General features: G+C 50.8%; 1 non-coding gene across 1 annotated transcript; it reads left to right on the top strand.

Annotated features, from left to right (window-relative positions):
- The first annotated feature begins 8,830 nt into the window (after positions 1-8,830).
- On the top strand, positions 8,831-8,902 carry TRNAT-CGU. The gene has a single exon. It is a non-coding gene; the product is annotated as a tRNA-Thr (tRNA).
- The last annotated feature ends 5,354 nt before the right edge of the window (positions 8,903-14,256 follow it).

Genomic DNA, 14,256 nt, shown 5'->3' on the forward strand with positions numbered 1-14,256 from the left:
TAGCCCCTTTGAGCATCTATCTTCACACAACCATCTTCCCTCTGCGTATCTGTGTTGTTACAAAGATCCCAGACGTTGGATTAGGCTCCACCCTAACCTAGGATGCGCTTGTATCTGCAAATACCCGATTTCCTAATAAGGCTACATTCACAGGTACCCGGGCTTAGGACTTTTAGGGGGACACAGTTCAACTCCATTTACTATCCTGGAGAGAGGCGGGAGCAGGCCCTGCTGTGGGTACAAGTGCATTCTCTGCTTGCCTGTCCTGGAGAACCATTCTTGAAGTCTTGGCTACTTCATACCACATCATCCCTATGCCCCCTGGAGGTCACACAGTTCCTGCAAAGGGCGCATTGTCGGATCCCAAACTCACTAGGCCCTCACATTTAGAGCCTTTAAAATTTTTTTTTTTTTAAGATTTTCTTTATTTGAGAGAGAGAGAGCAGAGCAAGGGGGATGTGCAAAGGGAGAGGGAGAAGCAGACTCCCCGCTGAGCAGGGAGCTCCAGGACATGGGGCTCAATCCCAGGACCCCAGGATCATGACCTGAGCCAAAGGCAGATGACCAACCATCTGAGCCTCCCAGGTACCCCCAGTTTAGAACTGTTGAGACTGGTCTGGGCCCAGGCCAAAGTCTCCTGAAGAGATAAAAAAAAATATCTGGGTCTGAAATCACTCAGCCAAACAATTTAGGCATTAGGGGTAGGTACAGAAAAGACAGCAGGGACTTATATCGTCCTGGGAGAAGGGGAGTCACAGCTGACTCCCAGGTGATGAGCTGCAGGTGAGAAAGGTCTGGGGGTGGGGCTGCAGGAGCAGGGCAAGGGCATTGAGGTCAGTTGGGGATCAGGGACAGCTTCCCGGAGGAAGGGGTATTGCAGAGGAGCCCTGGAAGACTGTAGGACCCAGGAACCACATGTGGGAGAAGCAAGTAGAAAGCACAGTCCTTTGAGCCGGGAGGTGGGACTGATGAGGCAGTACAGAGCCTGGCCTGCCAAGAGTGAATCTCCTTCATCCATGAAACAATTGTTTCATCAGAACCTAACAGATACATGGCATGGGGCTACGGGCAGTGCTCTGACCCTGACAAAACAGCTCTGCCCCTAGCTCCCATAAGCCCCCTCCAGCGTGTGAGAAGCGGAAGCTCTCAATCCTGCCTGCGTATTTGAATAACCGTGGGGGGAGACCCCACGGATATAGGCCCCAGCCCAGCGGGTTGGATTCAGGTGGTGAGCAGTGAGCGGGACACTAGGGTTTTTCCATAGCCCCCCAGGTGACTCCAGCTTGTGGGCAGGTGTGAGAGTCCCTGGTGTGTCATCCCCCCACAGATCATTTGAGGGGTCAATTGAGGTCAGGAGGAGGAGGCCAGGTGAGGGAAACTGGGGAGGAGAAAGGGAGGGAACCCATCAGGTAAAGAGGCCTAGCCGGTGGGGAGAGCAGAAGAGCCGAAGGATCTTAAGCCAAGTGAGTGGCCGGCTCAGAGCCCAGTTTCAGAGGGTGGCGGCACGACTAGGCAGCAGCCTGAGGGCGGAAGAGCTAGGTGAAGGCGGCCTGAACACAGGTAAGACCTCGGTTATTTGTTTGCTGAGCGGGATGAAGGGTTGGAATTGCCAGATGTCAGTGGTCCTTTGGGCAAGGGAGCCAGGCTTCTCACAGCCTTGCCGGGAGGGCCTCCTCCAGCCAACCCGTCTCCGGAAAATGACTAAGCTACGTGCAAAGGTGGGCAAAACTACTCCCGCAGCGCCTCGCTTTCACACCCGCCCGGGGTCCCCGGGGCCGCAGGAGCGACGGCAGCGCGCGCCGGCAGCCCGAGACCTGTGGCCAGCAGGGGGCGCTCGCTGCAGGAGGAGGCGGGTTCTCCTTGGGTCCGGCCCGCTCGCCCGCGGCGGCGCTCTGCTTTTCCAGCCCTGGGGAAGCCGGATTCGGCATCCTCCCTCCCCTGTGCCTGACGCCGTGCGCGGCCCGCAGGAGGCAACAGCGAAGTAGTTCTTGTTGGCTTCCAGATACTTACGGCTTGCCGGCTTGCCGAGTGCCCGGACTGGTGCGCACTGGGTCCTGTAATCCTCCCAGCCACCGTGAGGTGAGCGGTAGTGTTATCCCCATTTTACAGATGAGGAAACTGAGCCATCACAGGTGACCTAAGTTGCCATAGGTGTTCACCCAGGGTTCACACCCAGGCAGCTGGTAAGGGGAAGAGTCATCCCAAAGCGAGACTTCACTGATTAGCCTGAGGAGTGGGTTGCTCAGAGCAGGGAGGCGTCACTTCAGGCTGGAAAGGCTTCAGGGAGAAAGGAGGACACGTGCCAAGCCCTGGAGCCGGGGGCGGCCCTCCGTGAGCTGAGGGGCTGTGGAAAGCACCGTGGGAACAGGTGCATGGAGGTGGGAGCTTGTGTATGGAAGGATGCTGGCGGGGCCCTACCTTACAGTGGGCTGAGGGTCACTGATGTTGCAAGTCCCCTAGGGCAAGGTTATGGTCTCTAGGGCTCAGAAGTCCAGAGCCGGCTTCAAACCTGTCCTTCCAGTAACTAACCCAGTGGTTGGGCTGGGGCTGCAGGAAGTTCCCCTCACTCCCTGCCCCCATCCCTGGTGTGGCCCTTGGCTTTCACTCCAAGCTCTTAGCACTGGGTTCTGATTTGGGCTCTGTGACACTGATGTGGTCTCTGGGCTAAAAAAAGAAAAAAAGAAGAAGTAAATGCTAGACCTCCTACTAGGCCCAAACCCAGTGGGCAAAGCACTGAAGTCCGAGCCCACTTTCTCCAGCCTATTTGATGGCGCTAAGCCCAGGGGAGCCAGTGAGACCCTCATCCCCTGCATTTTAGCCCCTTGGGCCCCTCTGCCCCCACTGGGCTTTCCCAGCTTATCCAGTCCAACAGGCTACTCCCAGGCACCTGCTGGTCCCTGGCTGAGTCTGGGCCAGACCTCCATACTCTGACCCACAGTTGTGGGTAGAAGTGTGTTTGGCAGAATGGAGGGGGAGGAATGTTGTGTGAATGTCAACTCCGAAGGCAGGCAGGGCCGGAAGGAGATGCGGAGACCATCTAGTCCAACCTGTCCCATCAGAGACCCCTCAAGATGAGTCTGATTTTTGAGGTTGGGGTAGAGACAGAGGACATCCATCCACCTCCTATGTCTCTGCATCGTCTGCAGGATCCAGGCCCAGGGCTGAGCGCCAATCAGTGCTTATACTCAAAGTCATGGTCAGTGAATGATTTAGGTGGTAAAGGCTCCCAGAATTGCCAGCTTTGGGCTGGCCCTGTGCCTGCTTTGATCAATAGAGGGAAACATGCATCATTGGTGGCAGAAGCAGTCTCCTGGGACTTCTCAGCTCTACCCCTATGAAACAACAAGGAAACGTGGGGCACCCTCTTGGAGGCCCTGCTATGAGAAAGCCCCGCTATGAGGAAGCCCAAGCAGCCACATGGTAGACAGAAGTCCCAACCCAGGAGCTCCAGCTAAGTGCCAGTCATGGGAGGGAGACCATGGGTGGGGGGGCTTCCAGCCATCCCAGCATCTAAGCCAACAACAGGAGAAGGACAACGGCCTGGCTGACCGCCAGGACCTGAAAAGGGTCTTGTTTTAAGCCTCTGTGGGTTGACGTAGTTGGCTACACAGCGATGATGCAAGAAACAGCGGGTCCTCAGGAGTATGCTGTTGGCCTCCTCTCACAAGATCCATCTGCCCCAAAAGGAATCCACCCAAGCATCTTGGGGAATGACTGGGTCCGTCAGTCCTCAGACCTCCCCCAGGCAGATCTCTAACCATGTAGGAGCCCCATAGAGAAGGCAGAGTGTCCATGAGAGCTGGCTCACCTTCAGTGAAAGAACGAGTGCCCCGGTGGCTGGGGGAGCTGCCCAGCAGCGGGGCTCACTAAGGCTCCTGCCTCATTTGGGGGGTCTTCTGAGGTGGCCTGATTTTATTCAGCCTGTGACCCACCCTGTGAGCCCTCCTGCCTCCTTTAAAGTCCACAGCCGCCTTGAACCATCTTGTTAAGTGTGAATGTTCTACCAACAAGTGGAGGGGTCAGGGAAAGGGAACTGAACTAACCACCGAGAAGGTGGGGTGGGGGAGGGAGACCAAACCGCATTAATCCTAAATACGAAAAGCAGCCCTCATTTAAATGTCTACAAGTGTGGCCAGATCTTCTAAAAAGGCTTCAGGTCGGTTGACTTTTTCTCCTATTAACAGCAGCCTTCAATTCAGAGCTTTCGTGCTGGCAAAGGGACCACCACACCTGACCGAGGGGAAAGTGTCAGGTTGCACGGAAGGAAAGAAGGTCAGTGGCATCTCACCCCCCTGCTAACTTTAGCAGTGAATAATGAAGAAGGCGTTCAAATTTTAATTAACGCGGGGCTGTGGCTAAGAGCTAACCGACTCTCCTACTTTGTAGCTAAGGAAACGGAGGCTAAGTCACCGCTGGGGGGACACAGGGCACGGCCCCTCCTGCATTCATCCAGCACTGCGCAAGATTGAACGCCTCCGTGCAAATAACCACCAGCCCACAAACCTAGTGGTACGTAACTTGCTGTGTCAATGAACTATTATTGCTAGGTAACAAGCACCCTCTAAACGTGGTGGTGCTGGCTTTCAGCTGGGATACTTGTCGTAGGCTCTCATTCCCCAGTAGCTAGACTGCCTTCCTTACACGGTGGGCTCCGGACCTGCTGGAAGGGATCAAGCGATCACAGCAGGAAGCTGCAGGTCTCTCAAGACCCAAGCTTGGGTATTTACTCAAAATCCCTTTGCCACATTCTACTACTAGTCAAGGAAGCCAGATGGCCCGCCCATGTCCCCAAGGGGGCGGAACGTACACTCTGCCTCAGGAAAAGGAAAGCAGAAAAGCATGGGAGATTTTGTTTAATCTACTGTGCCTGTCTCTTTAAAATTACAACTCTCCCTCCCACTTCCAGAATGTCCTATCCTTCCCTTTTGGATTTTTCTCCCTAGTACTTATCATTATCTGATATGGTATATGTTTGCTTATTTAAGAATGGAAACCCAGGGGCGCCTGGATGGCTCAGTGGGTTAGTGCCTCTAACTTCAGCTTGGGTCATGGTCCCAGGGTCCTGGGATCGAGCCCCGCATCGGGCTCCCTGCTCAGCGGAGAGCCTGCTTCCTCCTCTCTCTCTCTCTGCCTGCCTCTGTGCCTACTTGTGATCTGTCTGTCAAACAAATAAAATTTAAAAAAAAAAATGGAAACCCAATGAGGGCAGGGGGCTGTGTCCCTTAGTTCCTACTATAGCTCCCACACCAAGAATAGAGTCTAGCACATAGTAGGTGCTCACTGAGGATTTGTTAAAAGAATGAATGATGGGATGCTGTTACTATTGTGCTATATGGAGGTGGGGATGGCCTGATCTTTGCTGCTTAAGAGCTCTCTGTTCTGGAACCAGCTCTCTACCTTTTGGTTAAGTTTCACAGCAACTTTGCCAATGCAAAAGCTCAGTATTAAAAATGGTACATGAGTTTAGAAAAGAGACGTTAGATCATGTTCTTATGGCTGCTCTCTCCTGGAAGGGACAAAACCAGGCTCCTAGATCTACCACCTAAGAAGTGGACCTGGATAGACCCACAGCAACACCACCAAGGAACAACCCCAGGGCAGCCCAGGGTTGGCTGGGAGTCAGAGCAAAGAGTGGAAGTTACCTACTTTTTCCTTTCAGGGCTTTTTTTTTTTTTTTTTTTTTAGGTCCTTTTATAAGACAGACTTTACTTCTTAGAGCAGTTTTAGGTCCACGTCAAAAGTGAGAGTTCCCATATTACCCCTCTCTCGTGCACAGTTTCCCTCATTAATAGCATCCCATACCAGAGTGGTACAGGGTATAGTCGATGAGATGATCCACTTCTAAGGATGTGGGAAATGCTCTTCCTACAACGGTAAGTGAGAAAAATCAGGATCCCATGAAACATACAAGTGTGAAAATAGGAATCTGACTCTTCTGTGTTATATATACTTGATTTCACCAAATTCCCCAATAAAAAAGCTATTTTATGGGCTATTAAAAAGGGAAAACATACTGCCAATTATAAGACTCCATCAACTAATCAGTTATCATCGTAATTTCTAATTTGTTAAAATGTGAGAAAAAACCCTGCATCTGAGAATAAGTAAATTATGGTGTGTTCTATACATACAAGAAAGGGGGGCCCTGTGATTCTCTCTGGTGGTGACTACTGATCCTTTGTATGCTCCTCATTGCGCTTGTAAACCCTTTCCTGCTTCTTCAACAAATGGTGTTGGGAAAGCTGGATATCCAAAAGCAAAACAATGAAGCTGAATGTTTACCTTATACCACATACAAAAATTAACTCAAAATGGATTAAAGACGTAAACATATGACCTGAATTGATATAGCTCTAGGAAAAAAAAGCTGGGGGGGGGCCTTCATGACATCAGAATTGGCAATGACTTCTCAGATATGATACCAAAATCCAGACAAGGAAAACAAAAACGGCCAAAAGAATGACTACACCAAACTTAACTTCTGCACCATAAAGGAAACCGTCAACAGAGTGAAAAATCAACCTACAGAATGGGAGAAAATATTAGTCAACCATATATCTGATAGGTTAATATCTAGGATCTACAAAGAACTCCAACCCATCAATTAAAGAAAAATTCAAATAACCAGGATAAAAAATTGGCAAAGGACTTAAATAGGCATTTCTTCAAGGAAGATATGCAAATGGGCAACAAGCATATGAAAATACGCTCAACATCACAATCAGGAAAATGCAAACCCAACCACAATGAGACACTACCTCATACCCACTAGGATGACCAGTATTTAAAAAAAAAAAAAAAAAGTATTGACACAGATGTGAAGAAATTTGAATGTTTGCACACCATCAGTGGGAATGTAACCCAGTGCAGCCACTATGGAAAAGAGTATGGAGGTTCCTTGGAAAAATTAAAAATAGAATTACCATAGGATCCAGCAATCCCACTTCTGGGTTATATAGCCAAAAGAACTGAAGATCTATTTGAATACCCCTGTCCACTGCAGCACAATTCACGATAGCAAAGAGGTCAAAGAAAACTACATGTTCATTGAGGGATGAATGTTATTTAAAAAATACAATGAAAAAGCAAGCTTTAAAAAAAAAAAAAGGAAATCATGTCATGTGACAACATGGGTGAACCCTAAGCACATTATGCTAAGTGAAATAAGCCAAGAACAAAAAGAGGAGTATGGTAGGACTCCACCTGCTATGCAACTCTGAAACACAGTTAAGTAGAAGGGTGGCTGCCAGGGGCGGGGCAGAGACTGCAGAAGGGAGTGGGCAGAGTTTCCATAAACCTTCCATTTGTTGCACAACGATGTCCAGAGAGCAGACACTACATTTTTAAGTGGTCAAGATGGTAAACTATGTTTTTTAGCCCACACAAAAACCGCTTTCCTGGGTTTCCCCCAATCTCCACAATCTATACTTTTTAAAAAGTTCTATAAATAAGCAAGAATGACTTTGGCAGTGACCGTGGCCAGGTGAGCAATGGTGCCATTGGTCTGCTTTGTGTCCTGCCCCCCCACCCCACCTGGGGTGCTGGCCTGGAGCAGGGCTGGAGGCAGGCAGTTGGTCACGTCCTGCCCCGGGGAAAGGGCTCTTCTCCCACCCACCTCTCCTGGAACAGACGCTATGGCCACAGGTCAGACGAGGACAGACGGATCTAATTTCCTTAAAAAAAAAAAAAATGAGCAAAACGCAAGATCTACGAAAAAGTATACAGTATCATAATCACCCATATTCCCACCATTTCAGCTTTTTGCCTTTCACAGAAAAGAAACCAAACATCACCAGCAAAGTTCCTTTTGTCCCCTATCCCCAGTCAGTCTCCTTTATATTTTACTCTTACCTACTTTGTACGTCTTTTTCTTTAATCAATGGTTAGTTAGTATTGTCCTCTATCCTGCTTTTTTAAAATCACACGTGCTTCTGCGCACTACCTCCGCTGACCATCATCCCTTTGAATCTAGATCAGTCCTTTTAATAAGTAACCCACTGTTCCCCGGCAGGACAGACTACCGGCTTCCTCCACCCAGGTGGCCTCCCGTTGTTCATTCCCATTATTAGCACTGTGTCCGCGAACATGCCTGGGGGCATCTCCGCCGGACCCTCCCGGGCAAGGCCATCTTGTCTACCCAGAGATTTGCGCGGAGTCTCACGTCCCAGGGCTGGGAGGGCAGGGGCGGACGGGAACAGGCCGGGGAAGGCTTTCCCTGACGCAGGCCGCCGCTCCTGCGGGGTCAGCGTGGAAAGGTCCCCTCCCCTCGCCCCAGGAGCGTGGCCCTCATCCCTTTCGGCTCCCTTGCAAGTTTCTCCACTGCAGGTCCCGTCCTTGCCTGCACCGCCTTTCTTGCCCCGCCTCGGCTCCTGGGGGGGGGGGGGGGGGGCTCGGCGCTGCCCGCGTAACCTGCAGACCGCACGGAAAAGACCCGGCCAAGGTCACACGGCGGCACGCGGTCGCCCGGCTCTGGCTCGCTGGCGGCCGCGGTCTCCGCCTCCGCTCGCGTCGTACCAGGCGCGGGTCGTGGCTTTTCTCCCTTTGGGCTCCCTAGCGAATCCCCCGGCGGGCCTCTGCCCCGGCTCACCCGGGGACGCGGGAGTTGGGCGGGGCCGGGCCGGCGAGCCACGGGTTCGGGTCCCGCCTCGGGCAGGAAGCGGCCGCCTGGCCTCCGCCCTGAGCCGGCCCTGAGCGGGTCCAGCGTCCGGCCGAGCCAGGTCTCGGCGGGCGGGTCTAGAGGGGCGGGCGGGGCCGGAGGCGGGGCGCTGCCCTTCCCGCGCCTGCGCCGCCTACCCTCCACTGAGAGCTTCCACCGCTCGCTCGGCTGTCAGGCGCGGTGGCCAAGTGGTAAGGCGTCGGTCTCGTAAACCGAAGATCGCGGGTTCGAACCCCGTCCGTGCCTGGGGCATGAGGTTGGGGTTTGGCGGTGGGGTCTCTGATGTCCCCATGTGCGCCGTCCCTTAACTGCGTGGCGTTTTTTACTTTTCGGCTTCTCTGGGCGTCCGCGGTCTCTCCCCTCCCCCAGGCTGCGCAGTCACCGGTGCAGGCGGGGCCAGAGCGCCGGGGCTCACCAGACTGCTGGTGGACCTGCGAGGTCCCTGCCACGCTGCGCTTCGCTGGCAGGACCGGCATCTCGTACCCGTCCCTCCCCTCGTCCCCACCCCGCTCCCCTGCAGCAGCCCCACTCACCCTGCCACCGCAACGCTGCCCGGGTCTCTTCTGGGATCCCTGTGATACCAGTGGGAACACCGAGGCCCCAGGGGAAGGGCCCACGCTAAGCACTGCTGTCGCCGGCGGGGGAGGGGCGGTCCTCTGTCGCTGGGTTTGCGTGTGTTAAGGGTGGGAGAACCTTCCAGAAAGGACGTTGGAATTTCTGGAGCGGTGTTTTCTGGTTTTTGTGTGTTGCTCGTAAGTTGAGTTATCCACCTGTGCTCAATGCTTGTGTTCTTGTCTAGAAAGCCAACGCATCGCTCAGCTAATGGGCGCTTAGTTCTTTCCCAGGCCCTGTGAACTGACAGTTTGAGTCTGGTGCCTACCTGTGTGATCCTTCAGATCTGGCCCCTAGCCGGTTATGACACTCCCAGGTCATCGCTAGGATAAACAACCCCATGTAATATGACATGATGTCGAGAGCCTCTCATTCCTGAATTGCTTTAGTCGTTCTGTCCCCTTCTTCAGTTGTGATCCTCAGCACTGAAAATACTACTCCAGACATAGTTTCATGAGTGGAACTTTGCCTCTCTCATTCTGCATCCCATACTTCTATTAATGTGACCCTAAATCACATTACCTTCAGGGGCCCCACTGCACAGTTGACCATGAGGAGCTTCGAGTGGTTTGAATGTCAATAGAGTCTCTGAGGTGGTGTCTAGAGTTACCAGAAGACAGGATGTGGGGCTCAGGGAGTAGGGAAATATATTGATCTTTTCCCTAAGATGCCAATAAATGGAAGAAATGGCTTTTGAAGAGAATGCTGAGCTAGGGACTCAGTGTTTTCATGGAATCGTTAGTAAATACAAACTGAGACAGATTGCAGATATTCAGAAGTAGGAAGAAGAAAGGTCCCAAACTATTGGATAGTGCCTTGAGTCTTATCCCTTAAATTGGATTCCTGATGAAAAGAAACTCCAAGGTTAGACATTGGGTTTTCTATAGTAGCTGGAGCAGAGAATTTCACCCTGCAAGGGCAGGCGATAACCAAGGCAAAATTAATACAAGAAGGTCAAGGTACATAGGTCAGCCTACAGATATGGGAAGAAACATGAGCCCCCAAAGATAAAGGGCCAAAGACAAGGGTCAAATACAGATTCCACCTTAAAGGAAGATGGAAGTAAAGGAGGGGCAGATCCACGTACCAGGATGAGCATGGGAATAGAGGTCTCAAGGTTACCTTTGAAGGCCCACAGATATCTACATTCACCTCTGCGGGCTGTAGGTAGGTGATTGGCTTACAAAGTGAGGGCCCAGGCAGAAAGAGATACCTATGTTGAGTTTATGGCATGACCTCCAGTAAATCACTGGCATACCCTGGACTTCAACTTTCTTAGTTGCAAACTTGGAAAGTTGAAAGGGATGTTTCCTAACTACTTTGTGGCCTGAAATTTGGTTTCTGCTCAGAGCCCAGATCTTGGAGAGAAGCAATGGGACCTGGAGCTGTCCCACCCTCGTGGCTGCCGAGATGGTGGAAAATAGGAGTCTCTTTCACAGTGATCTTGACCTCATGAGGAGATTTATCTGACTCTGGGTTCCCCATGCAGAGTTACAGTCAGTCCCCACCATGGTGCCCATTCCTGATACCCTGTACTCTGTCTGTCCCCTTCTTTAATTGTGATAAGCTACTCCAGAGATAGTTTCATTGACTGCCAGTTTCCCCTTGCTCAGACCTCCTCCTATATGCTCCCCCCAGGTTCTAGAAGAGAACACAGGGCCTCTGGCTCTCCACTTTGAGAGCCATGTAGGCAGACGGCCATTTGTGGGCAGCTAAAACCTCCAGGATATTTTTTAAAAATATACACTACTTTAGGTCAGGCCTCTTCCTTCCCGAACATGAATATTATTTAACTTAAAAGCAGAATTTGGCAAGCAGAATTTGTTTTGCCTCCTGCTGTCAGTTTGAATCCAATATTCCAGCCTAGAGAGAGATATTTTTAAAATCTTTTATTGTACAATAAAACAGATTCGAAAGCCACACATATAGGTCAATGTCTTAATGAATTATGTAAGAAGAATACCACTCAGGTCAGAGAATTTTGCCAGACACCTTAGAAACCTCTTTTATATGCCCCTCTCAATCACAGCCCCCCACAGCCTGAAGTCACCATACTCCCTCCTTGTATAGTAATCACTTCCTTGCATTTTTACATATCACCTCGTTATGCTTCTTTATACCCTATAGTTTGAATTTGTTCATCTTTCAAATTGATTATCTCTTAAGCTCTTTTTTCTTTTCAGTCATTGGGATTATCTTCCTTCCCTTTCATTTCCTTGCAATGTATCATTGAAGGAAGCTGCCCTGTTTGACCTGTAGGGTTTCCCATAGCCTAGACTTTGCCAGCTGCAAACTTTTGGTGACGTTAACCAAGTTCCTCTGTCATTGTACATCCTGCAAAATAGCAGCAATGTCCGGACACTGGATCAGAGTCAGGTTCAGCTCTTTGCCAAGACTCAGGTATCCCCTCCTTCGAGAAACCTCTGATTCCCCCAGGTAATGAGTGACTCAGCTTCTTGTCTAGGACCTCTCTGTATATCTCACACCAGGATTGGAAGACCCCTTAGGGCTGGGACAGTGTCTCACTCATATCTGGGTTTTTAACACCTGGTGCAGAGATGGAGCCCCAGCATAAAAGAAGTCCCTATTTGGAGGTGTGGGGAAGTCTTCTCTGAAGAGGTGACATCGTGGCTGGGCTCTGGAGGATAAATAGGAGTCCTCTAAAGCACTGTGAGATCTTGGGTATTTCTGCCCTCATTCAATCATCTTTGACACTCAAATACCATGATGTAGAATTTAGACTGAAGCTAACTAGGCAGTGGTAGGTACTTTTCTTTCCCTCACAGCCCCTCTAACCTTGCACATAAAATGAGGTTGCAAATTAAGAAACAAAACCAGAGTATTTATAAGCAAACACAAAGGGTCCAAACCCATTCTTGGGGACAGAGGTTACCAGTTTGGAATCGCAGGCTGATAGGAATGAAAATGACCACCAGTCCTCTTATTTCACAGCCACAGAAGCAGGCAGAGAGAGGGAAGTGATTTCTTCAAGGTCATCTAGAAAGCTCTACACTTATATATAACACATTCTAGGCTTTTCCACAGAACCAGCACAAATCTGTTTGAGAATGTCATCTCCATTATTACTGGACCCGTACCTAGGAGCCGGCCCATCTCTTTGCCAGGCTGTGACCCAAACAGGTACAGTACCTGTCTAATATTCACCCCCATCCACAGGAAAAGCACATAGGGACAAAATCAGAGGCTTGACCAGACCACTCTGGCCGTAGAGGCAGGAGAGGGACACAGACCCACACTGCCAACATTTGGAATCCCCAGGATACTGACTACTAGCTCCTCTGGACCAAGGGCTCTAACACTGTCCTGGCACTTAGCACTGAAAAGTTTGGCAGAGCGCCCCGGTTGGGATGGCTAGGACTCTGGGCCAGTAGGGCTCCTGATATAAGCTTACTTCGCACCTCTCTGCCTCACTCCTTAAGTCACGTTCAGAGGATATAACCCAAGCAGAGTGTCAGACCACCTGCCTCTGTCCTACCCCCCATCATGCAGGAAAACCAAATCCAGCTCAAGGCATTCCCTGCCGTGACATTGCCGAACTATTATCACGCCTGAAAGAATGGACTCCTTTACCCAACCTTTTGCTTCTGCTTGTGGGCAAGCGTTGTGTTTTCTCAAGTGACCCAGATAGATAAAGGGGTTCTTTCTATGTTGGCTGAATGAATGAATGTCCACAACAATTACCAAAAAAAAAAAAAAAAAAAAAAAGGCAGCAACTTCTTTTCCTATAGTTAAGGAATAGGCAAACTGGGAGAAACCACAGAGAAAATCCCATTCTAGTTCTGTCAGTGATGACACAGAGGCCCAGGGGCAGAGAATAACTGATCGAAGGTGGCACAGACACGAGGAACTGAAACAGGCTCCAGATGTGGACAACAGGACCAGTGATCCCGGGGGTGGATTCTCGGCAGCAAAGATGTTATGCCCAGCCTGTCTTTCTCCTGAGCTCTGGGGCACTCCCCTCTGGCCAAGCCATCTGGCCTGGGAAAGAGAATGCATGTAGATTGCCATCTGAACGGAATATACTGTGTCTTGTCACAGAGCTCTTTCTGACTGATGGCAGGAAGCTGGAAAGAAGCCAGCACAGTCTGGGACCGTGGACAGACTGGGACCTCTAATAGAGGCTGGGTGGTCCAGAGGCAGAAGTTGAGCGGAAAGAATGCAGCATAGAGTGACCTTGGGTAAATCATTGCATCTCTGTCAGCCCAGTTTCTGGGTAAACTGGTGTTCCCCCACCCTCTCCCCTCACCAAGGCCTTGCCACTTCATAACGCTTTGTGGGTTGCTATTCAAGTTCTCAGCTGAGAATCAGTACCGCAGCACGAGGTGGATATTAACTACCTTGCATGGTTTGGGCATTGGAGGTCACTGTCAGTGTTGGCTCTTCGGTCCTGGGGGGGTATGGTGGCCCACTGAGAGGAAACTGGGGAAATCAGTAAGTGTTGGAGGGAGTGCCTCTGTGTGGCTCAGCCCCAGGGGGCCCCTAGGGAGGGTTTGGGGCAGTCAAGCCCATCCAATAATAGCAAAGCTGGGTTCTCAGGACAGTGTAGGCAGGACTGAAAGGCATTTGGCAAATATTTACTGAGTGTGCATTATGTGTGAGGCACTGGGACACAGTAATGTATGAGACAGAAATTCCTACCCCTGTGGAGCTTATATTCTGGGAGTTGGAGGCAAAGATCAGCAGGGAGACAGAATAGATACTCAAATGAGCAAAATATGTGGCACTTTAGAGGGGAAGGGGCTATGGGAAGGTAAAAAAGGGAGGTTGGGGGATAAGATGTGGTGGGGAAGGGGGCTGCAGTTTAAAATAGGGAGCCGAGGAAGTCCTAGGGAAGAATCTAGAATGGGGGAGGGAGGAGAGAACAAGGTCAGTGTCTCCAGCTCTGTAAGATTTTGTCCTCCCAGCCACGGAGATGGATGTGGGCAGGAGTCTGTCAGAGTGTCTGGGACCTTAAGAATGTCGGTGTC

Source organism: Mustela erminea, chromosome 18 (assembly GCF_009829155.1).
Source record: "Mustela erminea isolate mMusErm1 chromosome 18, mMusErm1.Pri, whole genome shotgun sequence".
Classification (NCBI taxonomy): Eukaryota; Metazoa; Chordata; class Mammalia; order Carnivora; family Mustelidae; genus Mustela; species Mustela erminea.